Raw genomic sequence first — 15,047 nt, 5'->3', positions numbered from 1 at the left:
CAATACAGCGCTCATTTTGGCAGCTATTTTCAATATAGTTTTAGTCACATTTTGGTCATTTCTTCCTTGTTAGTTTTAGTTATTATCAGTCGACTAAAACTCTGGACCATTTTAGTTTAGTTTTAGTCACAGTCATTTTAGTCCCATTTTATTGAGTGCATTTGTTTTCTACTATTCCCCCCAAACTGCTGATTTTCAGGATTTTTACTAACCTAATATCCCTGCAGTCAATGCCTATAGTTAGTAAATGTTATCAGTGCTGGTGGTGATAACAACAGTGGACCTTGATTTGGGGTGAGAAGGTCCAGGTTTTTTAATGATCATGGTTTGTAAAGCTCACAGCTGCAGTATATTTTTGGAATAACACCGTTGCTGTGCTTTTGCATGACGATTCAAGGTTAAGTTCTGTGTCTCAGACGTCAACGGTGAAAGCTAAGGTGGAGTTGAAGAAGCTAATTATGGACCATCACTTTGGGGGATGTTTGCCTCTGGAGGAAGTGCAAACCTGGCAGGGGAGTTGTGTTTCTGCTGACTCTTACAACTGCGGCCTGTCAGTGGATATTACGGTAGGTGTGTTTTTGTGAGAGTGTGAATGTTTATGCAATAACGTGTGTTTGTGTATGTGTGTGTGTTTGTGTGTGTGTGTATGTGTGTGTGTGTATGTATGTGTGTGTGTGTGTGTGTGTGTGTGTGTGTGTGTGTGTGTGTGTGTGTGTGTGTGTGTGTGTGTGTGTGTGTGTGTGTGTGTGTGTGTGTGTATGTGTGTGTGTGTACGTTTAGCTAATAGCACCACCCTATATTTCTTTGCGGTGTGAAGTGTCTCCAGGTACAGAGGCGAGAGAGAAAGAGAGAGAGTTTTCCCCTCAGTGCAGGAACCATTAGTCAGAATGCAGGTGATTTATTGGTTGTCTCCTTGCAGAATTTAAATTAACTGCTGTACAGTGGAGGCAGGGGAGGGAGGGACACAGGGGGGAGGCAGGGTGAGGGAGGTAGGGGGAGGGAGCGACACAATGCTTTTCAGTTGCTCCCATTTGTGCTCTATCGCTCACTCAATCTGACTCCCTCTCTTTTAGTCTCTCTCTCTCTCTCTTTCTCTCCCTCTCTCTCTCTCTCTCCCTTCCCTCTCTCTACCACGTCTCTCTCTCTCATGGGAGAAATTAGGGTCGCTTTCTGGCTCCAGGTGTGCCAGTCAGTTGTTCATCTCTCATGAGTCTTTCAGATGACTAAGCAGGATGAATGTACAGCGAGATGGGACTGACTCTCTTTTAGAGACAAAAAGAAGCCAAAAACAAATAGCAAATCAGACAGTACAATAATAAGCCAAGTGTGCAGTAAAAGGCCTTAGACGAAGTACTGAGGCCACCATTACATTGCAGATTATTGATCTATCACAGCACACCTCCCCTTTAAGTTCAAAGTTGTTTAAGTGTGCTGAAGATGAAAGGAATGGGATAGCGGTTCAGGAGAGACACTAACAAGGGTTAAGTAGTTAAAGGTTTTCTGAGAATCAGCACTTAAAGTTTACTGAGTATCCCAGTTAACTGAGTATCAGAGCCATACACTTGCCACTACTACTGTATGATCAAGCATAGACATCAACATATTACATAGTCCTATAAGTATAAATAATAAACGTGCCTCTGCTTGCTGTACCAGTGTTATAGGACATAGTGACTGTACTAATAATCAGAGCACCTCTCATTATATCAAGCTATGTCCTTTCCCTCCTCTCAGATCCGTATTAATGATGTTCTGTAAGATACACTCCTCTCTGGCAGCTAGATGAAGTATAATTGAGGGAGGAGACGTCCACGCCTGGAGAGGAACTCAGATCGCTGATGATGAGTGTGACTCACAGCCATGCACTCCAAGTTCATCAGAATTCTTTCCACATTGCTCATGATTAATCCAGACCACTTCATTACCATAAATACTTAAGGACACAAAGCGTGTGGGTTCTCCCTCCTCCGGCTGGGTAGTCTTTGAGGATTGGCTGGGCAAGAGTCCCAAGGTGCAACACTGTGGTGACATGGTGGGTCTGCCTCACAGCCTAACGAGGAACTGTTCTACAAAAACACTATAATGACATGAATTTACCATGTATTCATCAAAGGAGGGGGGGGAGGGTTATAGGCAATCCAAGACCTATGTGTTAGTGAGTGGGTGGGTATAATTCTTTGAGTGTGCTAGTTTATGTGTTATTATTGTGCCTGTGTGTTGCTGTAGTGTGTGCCTTTGTGTGTGTTTATTGGTGTGTGTGTTTTGCTCTGATATTAGCTGAGAGCTTTCTAGCAGGAGGAGTGCTTTTTCAGCACTTACAATTATCTCAAAGTCTTCCCCCTACTTCCCCCCTCAGCTCCTCAGGCCAAACTGTATGTAGTGATCACGTATCTATTTCCCCTGTGAGTCTCCTCGTCCTTTTGTGTACTTATGAGCTTACTGCTGAACAGTAATAAGGAGCCACGCATTATATAATACTTCAATGATATCAATATTTACATTGCCACGAAGCACTTCATGCTGTTTAATATTTCTGACTAATTTTAGATTCATGCTGTTAAGGTACTTAAGGACAGCGGAGGGCACTTGAGTGTTCAGCTCGGATTGTTGGAGACCTGAAGTCTAGAAGTAAACAGAGCTTGGACTTGCCTCAGTGAAATACACAGCAATACGTCTGTAAGCTTAATAAGTCATTCTCAACATTCAAGTAAAGAAATCTACAGGTCTAAAATCTATGGTAAGAAATCTATGGTTTGCTGGACTTTAACTATTTTAGTTGAGACAGCCCTGACAAAATGAACCTACTTCTAAAATACAGTGATAACCCTCAGGCCACGAGCTAAAATATAAGCGTACTGTATATTCATGTCTTTATGGTGTTTTCTCAATTCAATTCATATTCACAAGGGAACACCAAGCTATAGTACATGTTAAAAAGGTGATAAATGACAAAGGTTTGGTGAGCTGAAAGGATGGAGGTAGCCTTTTCCCCTCCTCTTCTACCACCCATTCACCTTGTCTCTAGAGAAACACACCACTTCACACCCGACTCCATTCCCATGGGAGGTACAATTCCTCCATGGTTCCTCCAAAACACTCTCGCTATGCTGTGAGCGAAGCCAGGTCACAGTGCACCCTAGCTGCGCTCCTGCTGAGGCTTTGACAGGCCCCTGTCTCCAACGCCTGGATGATGGGAGCCACTCTGGGATTTCTCCCTTGGGTCACATAAAAGAGAGGAAAACAGACAGCTCAAAAGTCTCCCATTTATTTATATATTCTGTCAGTACAAATAGGTTGTTGAGAGCACTCAAAAACTCCACAAAATAATACTTGTTTTTACCAAAAACTTTGAAAGACATTTCAATCATTGGATACTACACAACACAGGCACAAAAGCCCCATTTATATCTGGTTCTAATATGGATCCTTCGTCCGACGCTTGTCCACATTCTGGTTGTGCCCACATTTTCAGAAAGGTGTAGACGATTAAAAGACGCACCGTGATCGGATCTTCCTGGCCACCTCCAGAGGTAGTCAGGCACACAATGTGTCTGGATATCTTACAAGTGTAGGCAGATCTGTACAGTGAAACTGTTAAAATCGTCACTACCCCGTCCTCTAAAATCATTGACAGGTGGCACTACTGACTTAGCCCTCATTATACCGACTGGGGTCCAATGGTGGTTCATTCAATTATTCAAATTGTTCATTACTTTTTCAATCAACTTGTTTTTAATACATCTAAATCACTGCTTAGTGTTTCTGTATCATAATAAACATGAGCTGGCGCACACCCAGAAAAATTATTTTGTGTGGAGGTGCTGACTAACGGCGAATAAACTACAAACTAGGAAAATAAAGTGAGTCGCACACTGTATATATACTGCTCAAAAAAATAAAGGGAACACTTAAACAACACAATGTAACTCCAAGTCAATCACACTTCTGTGAAATCAAACTGTCCACTTAGGAAGCAACACTGATTGACAAAAAATGTCACATGCTGTTGTGCAAATGGAATAGACAACAGGTGGAAATTATAGGCAATTAGCAAGACACCCCCAATAAAGGAGTGGTTCTGCAGGTGGTAACCACAGACCACTTCTCAGTTCCTATGCTTCCTGGCTGATGTTTTGGTCACTTTTGAATGCTGGCGGTGCTTTCACTCTGGTGGTAGCATGAGACGGAGTCTACAACCCACACAAGTGGCTCAGGTAGTGCAGCTCATCCAGGATGGCACATCAATGCGAGCTGTGGCAAGAAGGTTTGCTGTGTCTGTCAGCGTAGTGTCCAGAGCATGGAGGCGCTACCAGGAGACAGGCCAGTACATCAGGAGACGTGGAGGAGGCCGTAGGAGGGCAACAACCCAGCAGCAGGACCGCTACCTCCGCCTTTGTGCAAGGAGGAGCAGGAGGAGCACTGCCAGAGCCCTGCAAAATTACCTCCAGCAGGCCAGAAATGTGCATGTGTCTGCTCAAACGGTCAGAAACAGACTCCATGAAGGTGGTATGAGGGCCCGACGTCCACAGGTGGGGGTTGTGCTTACAGCCCAACACCGTGCAGGACGTTTGGCATTTGCCAGAGAACACCAAGATTGGCAAATTCGCCACTGGCGCCCTGTGCTCTTCACAGATGAAAGCAGGTTCACACTGAGCACATGTGAAAGACGTGACAGTCTGGAGACGCCGTGGAGAACATTCTGCTGCTTGCAACATCCTCCAGCATGACCGGTTTGGCGGTGGGTCAGTCATGGTGTGGGGTGGCATTTCTTTGGGGGGCCGCACAGCCCTCCATGTGCTCGCCAGAGGTAGCCTGACTGCCATTAGGTACCGAGATGAGATCCTCAGACCCCTTGTGAGCCCATATGCTGGTGCGGTTGGCCCTGGGTTCCTCCTAATGCAAGACAATGCTAGACCTCATGTGGCTGGAGTGTGTCAGTAGTTCCTGCAAGAGGAAGGCATTGATGCTATGGACTGGCCCACCCGTTCCCCAGACCTGAATCCAATTAAGCACATCTGGGATATCATGTCTCGCTCCATCCACCAACGCCACGTTGCACCACAGACTGTCCAGGAGTTGGCGGATGCTTTAGTCCAGGTCTGGGAGGAGATCCCTCAGGAAACCATCCGCCACCTCATCAGGAGCATGCCCAGACGTTGTAGGGAGGTCATACAGGCACGTGGAGGCCACACACACTACTGAGCCTCATTTTGACTTGTTTTAAGGACATTACATCAATGTTGGATCAGCCTGTAGTGTGGTTTTCCACTTTAATTTTGAGTGTGACTCCAAATCCAGACCTCCATGGGTTGATAAATTGGATTTCCATTGACTATTTTTGTGTGATTTCGTTGTCAGCACATTCAACTATGTAAAGATAAAAGTATTTAATAAGATTATTTCATTCATTCAGACCTAGGATGTGTTATTTTAGTGTTCCCTTTATTTTTTTGAGCTGTGTATAAACTCCCAGTAATTTATTGGGTAAATTACCCGGTGAACAGGTTGGGTAAATTTACCCAATAAATTACTGGGAGATTAAATATGGAGTGTGCAACTCTATTTTTTATAGTTAATAGTGTTTCTGTATCAACATAGACTTAAAAAAAATATAAGTCCTTTGGGGTCATTTTGACCCCAGCCAAAAATCATATCAAATCAAATGTATTTATAAAGCCCTTCTTACATCAGCTGATGTCACAAAGTGCTGTACAGAAACCCAGCCTAAAACCCCAAACAGCAAGCAATGCAGGTGTAGAAGCACGGTGGCTAGGAAAAACTCCATAGAAAGGCCAGAACCTAGGAAGAAACCTAGAGAGGAACCAGGCTTTGAGGGGTGGCCAGTCCTCTTCTGGCTGTGCCGGGTGGAGATTATAACAGAACATGGCCAAGATGTTCAAATGTTCATAGATGACCAGCAGGGTCAAATAATAATAATCACAGTGGTTTTCGAGGGTGCAACTGGTCAGCACCTCAGGAGTAAATGTCAGTTGGCTTTTCATTGCCGATCATTCAGAGTATCTCTACCTCTCCTGCTGTCTCTAGAGAGTTGAAAACAGCAGGTCTGGGACAGGTAGCACGTCCGGTGAACAGGTCAGGGTTCCATAGCCGCAGGCAGAACAGTTGGAGCAGCAGCACGGCCTGGTGGACTGGGGACAGCAAGGAGTCATCAAGCCAGGTAGTCCTGAGGCATGGTCCTAGGGCTCAGGTCCTCCGAGAGAGAAAGAAAGAGAGAAAGAGAGAAAAAGAGAAAAAGAGAGAAAGAGAGAATCAGAGTGAGCATACTTTAATTCACACAGGACACCGGATAAGACAGGAGAAATACTCCAGATATAACAGACTGACCCTAGCCCCCCGACATAAACTACTGCAGCATAAATACTGGAGGCTGAATAACACCTACAGTTATTCTACAGTAATGTAAAACTGTAGATAGGACCTTTATTTTCTCAGGAGACAGAAGTTATCCATACCACCAAAGGGTGGAGGAGGACCTGCATCAGTGATTTTGACTCCCCATGTACTCGCCTAAGATTGTACTTTTCTATACCACGTTTGTCTGACTGTGTACAAAACCAAAGTTACCTTATTTTTGGGCATTTAAAAATACGCAATGGTATATGAAAAGTCTGCCAATGGTATAAATACTTAATACAACTGCAATACAGAACTCAGATACAGTCTGAATCTACACAGAGCGATGTATTGGTGTGTATTCTACAGCAAATCAATAAATACATTTATTTGACTCCAGGTTTCTCTGGAGATATAATATTAAGTTATACATATCCTCACAGGGTGAAGGGGAACTGTTGAAGTGATTTTGACCAGATAGACAGATCACATGCAGAAATGAAGCACCTTATATACTCGCCTATGGTTATAACTGGTTATAACAAGGTATGACCATGTACAAAATCAAAATGACCTTACATAGGCTTAGTTGCAGTCAAAACAGCCCCTAAAAGTCTGTCAGGGGTATAATTACTTGGTAGAACTGTAATACAGAAACCATCTACCCTCTAAATGTACACATAGTGCTCGAAAAATCGACTGGCACACCGGTGCTTGAATCTAAGTAGCATAATAAAAAAATCCCCATCCAAATCCTTCCATTTAAGTTTTTGCATTGGACGTGTCTCAATCCACCGCATCCGCCATTGTCGCACTTCCTCATCTGTGGTGAGAGCTAGAGCGATGTTTGTCAGACCATGAGACATCCCGAAAATTGGTCTTCTCACGAAAACATCTGTAGCTTCCGAACAGTTTGACCTAAAAAAACTATTATGACCACTCTATGGAAAGGGGAGACTCTCACGAACACGGACTCGTCTGAAGATAACCGGTAGCGGTAAAAAAAATTGAAGTATGAAGGTAGTTTTGTGCCTACCCCCCCAAAAATATGTATTTCTTAAATCTTCTAGATATAGGACAAACACTTCTAAACCTTGTGTCTTAAAATTCATTTTTTAAATATTTTTTTTGTCATTTATGAACGTGTTATTCAATGCGCTTCTCTGGGCTATAGTAGTAAAGGCCAAATTCCAAATGTAATAAAATATATATACAGTGCATTCGTAAAGTATTCAGACCCCTTCCCTTTTTTCACATTTTGTTACGTTACAGCCTTATTTTAAAATTTAAATCATCAATCTATGCACAATACCTCATATTGACAAAGCGAAACAGGTTTTTAGACATTTTTAAAATATTATTATTAAAAAGTATTAAAACTGAAAAACATTAACTTATTTATTTATTCAGACCCGTTGCTAAGAGACTCGAAATTGAGCTCAGGTTCATCCTATTTCCATCGATCATCCTTGAGATGTTTCTACAACTTGATGATAAATTGATTGAAGATGATTTGGAAAGGCACACACCTGTCTTTATAAGGTCCCACAGTTGACAGTGCATGTCAGAGCATAAACCAAGTCATGAGGTCGAAGGAATTGTCCATAGAGGTCCGAGGCAGGATTGTGTCAAGGCACAGATCTGGGGAAGGGTATCAAAAAGTTTCTGCAACATTGAAGGTCCCCAAAAACACAGTGCCCTCTGTCATTCTTAAATGGAAGAAGTTTGGAACAACCAAGACTCTTCCTAGAGCTGGCTGCTCTGACAAACGGAGCAATCGGGGGATAAGGGCCTTGGTCAGGGAGATGACCAAGAACCCAATGGTCACTTTGACAGAGCTCCAAAGTTCCTCTGTGGAGATGGGAGAACCTTCCAGAAGGACAACCAACTCTGCAGCACTCCACCAATCAGGCCTTTATGGTAGAGTGGCCAGACGGAAGTCACTCCTCAGTAAAACAGCCTGCTTGGAGTTTGCCAAAAGGCACCTAAAGGACTCTCAGACCATGAGAAACAAGAATCTCTGGTCTGATGAAACCAAGATTGAACTCTTTGGCCTGAATGCCAAGTGTCACGTCTGGAGGAAACATTGCACTATCCCTACGGTGAAGCATGGTGGTGGCAGCATCATGCTGTGGGGATGTTTTTCAGCGGCAGGGACTGGGAGACTAGTCAGGATCAAGAGAAAGATGAATGGAGCAAAGTACAGAGAGATCCTTGATGAAAACCTGCTCCAGAGCGCTCAGGACCTCAGACTGGTGTGAATTGTTAACCTTCCAACAGGACAACGATCCTAAGCACACAGCCAAGACAACACAGGAGTGGCTTTGGGACAAGTCTCTGAATGTCCTTGAGTGGCCCAGCCAGAGCCCGGACTTGAACCTGATCAAACATCTCTGGAGAGACGTAAAAATAGCTGTGCAGCGACGCTCCTCATCCAACCTGACAGAGCTTGAGAGGATCTGCAGAAAAGAATGGGAGAAACTCCACAAATACAGTGTGCCAAGCTTGTAGTGTCATACCCAAGAAGACTTGAGGCTGTAATCGCTGCCAAAGGTGCTTCAACAACGTACTGAGCAAAGGGTTTGAATACTTATGTAAATGTGATATTTCAGTTTTAGTTTTTTTATACATTTGAAAATATTTCTAAAAACCTGTTTTTGCTTTGTTTGAACACTTATTGACTCAAGACATTTCAGCTTTCCATTTTTTATTCATTTGGAAAAAAATCTAAAAACATAATTCAACTTTGATATTATGTATGTAGGCCAATGACACAGAATCTCAATTTAATACATTTTAAATTCAGGCTGTAACACCACAAAACGTGGAAAAAGTCAAGGGGTGTGAATACTTTCTGAAGTCACTGTATGTGGAATGTACTTTGGAAGAAAAAAAAATGAAGGGACAAATGTATATATTTCCGTTCTACATAATATGGAAAATCACTGTTATTTAGCAATTTCGCAGTCTGTTTTGGTCGCTTTTTATTTTATTTCAGATAACATAAATATTATTTTGAAAGAATATCTTACAAATAATTTGCATACAGGGTGATAACAGGAAATCTGTTCACAATGCAGTCACAGTGGACGGATAACAAACACACTTTAATACCATGTGTAGAAACATTTCTGAAGATGTGGTCACAATAAGAATGTGGACAAGATAAAGACACATGATGCATGATAGTGCCAGGTATAAACAAGGCTAAACTGGGGATATTGTCTGCTCAAAGAGTGGAGTATTGATCAACACCTTGTGTGTATTTCCTTTCACTCTCCCATGTTCAGAATGGTTTCCTTCACTGCAATTTGTTGTGGGAAGGGAAGTGTTGTATAATGTCACAGGCAGACAAATCAAGCCATCACCTTCACAAGATGCTTCACTGTACCAGGTCCACAATGCCTTCCATGGCTCTGATCAAATCTCTTGGTCAGCTGCCATTCCCCTCAAAGCCTAATTCCCATACTTTACCCAACTCACAATCCAATTCCATTTTCCCTGCCACTATCCCACATTTGCCATTTGCCGGGTATTAGCCATTATGGCCACTAGACTTTGGAACGGTCTGCCACAGGGGGCCAGGCTTGCAGATTCAGTGCCTCTTTTTAAATCCCTGCTGAAGGTACTTTTATGAAGATGATTTGGTAGAACCTTATAATAACTCTATGTAACAAAGCATTTATAATGGATTAGTAAATCATTTATGAATCATTATTCCATTCATCAGATGTGGAATATAGGTCCTTATAAACCATGTACTTAGCTGTATTTTGCATGGCCTCGTCTAAAGTGTGGGCTGTTTATACTTTATAAATACTTTATCTATGTTTTGAGTGACCAGTGTTATTTCTCACAAAAAGATGGACATGCTTCTAGTGCTACAGTCTTTTAACCTCAGACTGTTTTCGCACATGGCTTTGTTTGGTGGCACCTTTACTGGGTCTTTAAACGTAGTAACTCTTTAAACATCATGGGACAGTTCAACAAAATAATCTATTCGGGTATTTGTTCCGTTACCTCGTAAGAAGTTCTATAGACTGCTCTTAATCTCTCGTGGACAGATTCTGCGCGTAACCCGAAGAATCTGCAGCGACGAAGACATAATGCATAGGATAAGGAGTCGTTTTGGAGTTTGTGTTTTCATCACAGACGAACATACCAGGATTGGGCGAAGGCAGTGCATTACCTTCGACTGCTTCGCGTGTGAAGTGAAATGAGCGGGAGGTTTTGGTAGAAACGTCACTGCCAAGAAACATTTTCAGAATACATGCTTTTATTTTACTCAGCATAGTGTGTCTAAAGGTACACAACACACTATTACAACAGTGTGACTGTTTTGGAATACAATTTTCTACATATTTTCTTAAACATCTTCTGTATTGTGTCCTTATTGTTTAACCATTCAAGGCTGGTCCTGGCCGGACCAAATCTGAACCAAACATAGACGTCTATGATTGGTTCAGATTTAATCCGGAACAGGTTAAAAACCAACGTCGACGTTGGTCTGTGTTTACTGTGGTGTAGCCTACCATGTTGGGCTGCAAATGAATTTCATGAATGCCCGTCCATGTGGTAGGCCCACGGTTTTCATCTGATTGTCAAATAAATCACTTCTGTTACACAAAACACCAAAAAGTGTAATGACACATTTGGCTATTAATGGCTATTTGTTATTTATTTTATTTTTATTTAACCCTTATTTTACCAGGTAAGTTGACTGAGAACACATTCTCATTTACAGGAAACGACCTGGGGAATAGTTACGGGGAGAGGAGACATGCCTATGACATGCGGTAATGATAAGAAGTGGTGGAATAGCCTGTGGTTTTCTTGACATTTTGTCTGAATCATTGTGAATGTGTTACCCTGGCTATATCTGCTACATGATTTATGTTAGATCATTTTTTTGTCGGAATGTTGGTGGAGCGCTACAGCTATGCGTCTCTCCAACAGGGAGGCACGCTGGGAATGGACAAACAAAATATTTTGCACCCCTGCCTTGTGGGCACTGGGAATGGACAAACAAAATATTTTGCACCCCTGACAAAGTGGGCACTGCTTATCACATGGCACAATAAGCCCTCACCTAAAATGCCCATATGGCACTCATTGAGAGAAATAGTTTTTGGGCAGATTTATGTGAGGTTTTAAGTTGTTGGAGGTGTGTCTTGGTCAGTTTAGCTCTTAAAATGTCGCCCTCGTCAATCTGTCGCCATAGGCGTCTGCATAATCCTGCCTAATGAGCGGCCGGCCCTGTAACCATTGATACATAATCTAGGGGCCATTTTGAGACCTTAAGGAGCATCAGGTACTGTTGGAATGTTTACTAATGGCATGTCCATCTTTTTGTGAGAAATTACACGGGTCACTCAAAACATTTATAAAGTATTTATAAAGTATAAATAGCCCACCCTTTAGATCAGGCCACACAAAAACATAACTATTAGTAAATGGTTTATAAGGAACTATGTTACATCTTATGAATGATCTTTTGAATCATTATTAAATACTTTAAAAGTTGTTGATAAATCCGTGAATAACTAAGTTGCTAACATTTACAAATGTGGGAGTAATGATTAATAAACGATGAATAAACTATTTACACATCCATTATAAATGCTTTATTCTAAAGTGCTACATATGCTTTTAATGTATGATTTCAATGTGTTATTTTAATGAGCTATCTTTTTTCATTCTCCTTCCTCCTGTTTTTGTTTCTTTGTTAGTACTTTTATTTTATTATTTTATGACGTGAAGCACTTTGTTACTTGAAAAGCGCTATACAAATAAAGTTATTATTATGATATTAAAACTTTCCTGGTAGATTGAATATAATTTCCCACAATTATGCTCCACAGGTTGCCAAGCCCTGTCTCACCCTAATCCTTTCCAATCACTAACTTATCCTATATATTACTGCTCTGTCTCATTCTATGCAGCCTTTCACTGCTTGGAGACTGTCAACAGAGGCATCCTCCATGGCAGCAACCTCTGGGCGTGGCCAATGACAACAATGTGAGTGACACACCAAGGAGTCCAGCCAGGGAGAGAACCTATGGCTTGGGGACAGTGTGTGTGTGTGTGTGTGTATATGCATGTCTGTGTATGGGTGTGTGTGTGTATGGGGTGTGTGTGTGTGTGTGTGTGTATATGCATGTCTGTGTATGGGTGTGTGTGTGTGTGTGTGTGTAGGGGGGGTAGGGTAGAGAGGGAATTTGTAACACTGAATCAGTCTATACGTTAAACTCAGGCCAAAGGGTCTGACTCACTAAGGATTTCTGACTGCCATGACCTTGGCTTGCCTGACGACTCAAGCGGAAGTCTTCCGCTGCTCTATCGTTCACTACATACTTCATTCTGAGACTGCCAACATTGAAGTCCTTTGTGGCGACATCAACATGAGGGGTGTTCTACAAAACAATCAGTGATTGGTTAATCTCTAACCAATAAGAGTATTAAAGCCAACGACGAATTCGGCGCTATACCCATGTGCGTTTTGGCTCTGGCCCAACCCATCGGTTTCTGGCACCAATTAGACGGTCTAGAATGAATATCCATTCTCGAAAACGTTGTGGAGGTACTCAAATCCAGACTCATTGCAGAGAAGAAACCAGCGTCCGTGGGCGTGGTGCAGCGTTTGGCCGGAGCAAGGATTTTGGGTAGCCAGGCAAGCCCTAGGCATGACTGAGGAGTAAAAAGGAAATACTAAAAAGCCAAAAATGCATTAAATTGCAGCTGAATCACTTACAGTTGTGAGATGTTTCCACTTTTGAGTGTTATTACTCCCTAGCGTCGTTTTCTTTCGATACATATTGCCATTTACCCGGAGCAATAGCTCTAGCAGTTGTTTAAAAGCAGCAAGGTTTTTAATCAAATATACGACACTACAGAGGACTATGCTGCGCCGGAAAACGTTCTTGGACGCTACAGTAGTGCACAGTGTCTGTCTGTTGTTTTCCCTGTGGGTTAGAAGGTGGATGAGGGACAGTTCTGAAGTGGCTGTCCAGAACCCTTTCCAAGTTTATATTCTACAGACTGACCACCTCTTTTGTCTGCACGAAGCGCTAGCAGCACCTCTTTGAATATGTATTTAAATGTAGTCAGTAATACTGATATTCAGACGTGTCTGGCGGAGTGGGAGGACTACCAGTGAATCTCCCTATTTTTAGACAGAGAGAAGCCCTCATCGAGAAAGGATATATAAGACGAATACAGAGATAGCTGGAATAATATTATTGATTAAGGGTACTATCAATGATAACTCTATCATGATCAAAACTGTGTAGCCCTACGTGCCATGTGACTCACAGAGCAGAACCCCTGGGACAGACAGCAAGGCCTCTTCATGATCTCACACTCTTCTTCACTCAACAGCATGTCACAGCCCCGTGAGTGTCAGCACACTGCATGAAAAATAGTAACATTAATTGGCCCTACCCTGTCTACCCTGGGTCTCTGTATGTCTCTGTCAGGGAAAATGGACTAGACAATAAACAAACACACACTGAGCCATGGCCACGGGGAATGGGATTTAGGGAATGAAGAATGACAAATTATTGTTTTTCTTATTACTGCCTAACAGCGCAGGCTGCAATGAGGGTTTGTTGAGCCTGTGCAAAGCAGGTAAATACTCTCTCATTTGACAGTTAGCTTTAGTGACTGCAGTGTGTATTTAAAGAAAATGTACACTTTATTGAACTAAAGCACCAGGCAGTTTTCTAGACAGCGGTACAGTATTTTGGCTGGTTTTGCACAACCTTTGAGTTATTATTGTGCACGGTAGTTTCTATTTCGCTCTCCTGAGAAATAACCATTGACAGAAAAGAACCATCCACAGAAGTACTGATCTTTGGTTGTTTACTTTGACTAAACATCTGGATTAGTCATTGCTCGTCTGTTCCTAAGAGCATGTTTCTCTAAAGACCTCATAAAAAATATATATATTTCACCTTTATTTAACCAGGTAGGCAAGTTGAGAACAAGTTCTCATTTACAATTGCGACCTGGCCAAGATAAAGCAAAGCAGTTCGACACATACAACACAGAGTTACACATGGACTAAAACAAACATACAGTCAATAATACAGTAGAAAAAACAATGTGAGCAAATGAGGTGAGATAAGGGAGGTAAAGGCAAAAAAAGGCCATGGTTGCGAAGTACATACAATATAGCAAGTAAAACACTGGAATGGTAGATTTGCAGTGGAAGAAAGTACAAAGTAGAAATAGAAATAATGGGGTGCAAAGGAGCAAAATAAATAAATACAGTAGGGGAAGAGGTAGTTGTTTGGACTAAATTATAGATGGACTATGTACAGGTGCAGTAATCTGTGAGCTGCTCTGACAGCTGGTGCTTAAAGCTAGTGAGGGAGATAAGTGTTTCCAGTTTCAGAGATTTTTGTAGTTCGTTCCAGTCATTGGCAGCAGAGAACTGGAAGGAGAGGCGGCCAAAGTAGGAATTGGCTTTGGTGGGTGACCAGTGAGATATACCTGCTGGAGCGCGTGCTACAGGTGGGTGCTGTTATGGTGACCAGCGAGCTGAGATAAGGGGGGACTTTACCTAGCAGGGTCTTGTAGATGACCTGGAGCCAGTGGGTTTGGCGATGAGTATGAAGCGAGGGCCAGCCAACGAGAGCGTACAGGTCGCAGTGGTGGGTAGTATATGGGGCTTTGGTGACAAAACGGATGGC

The 15,047-nt window shown here is 42.4% G+C and overlaps 1 protein-coding gene across 1 annotated transcript in view; it reads left to right on the top strand.

Annotated features, from left to right (window-relative positions):
- Window positions 1–304: 304 nt before the first annotated feature.
- The window catches only part of LOC115198136 (C1q-related factor), a 49,043-nt gene continuing 34,300 nt past the window's right edge, over window positions 305–15,047 (top strand). The window contains exons 1-2 of the transcript XR_003879181.1: window positions 305–566; window positions 12,297–12,372. The gene's annotated coding sequence lies outside the window, so the exon portion shown is untranslated. The remainder of the gene's footprint in view (window positions 567–12,296; window positions 12,373–15,047) is intronic.

Source organism: Salmo trutta, chromosome 1 (assembly GCF_901001165.1).
Source record: "Salmo trutta chromosome 1, fSalTru1.1, whole genome shotgun sequence".
Classification (NCBI taxonomy): domain Eukaryota; kingdom Metazoa; phylum Chordata; class Actinopteri; order Salmoniformes; family Salmonidae; genus Salmo; species Salmo trutta.
Note: the sequence above shows the minus strand (reverse complement) of the source record. Positions and strands in the feature narration are given on the sequence as shown.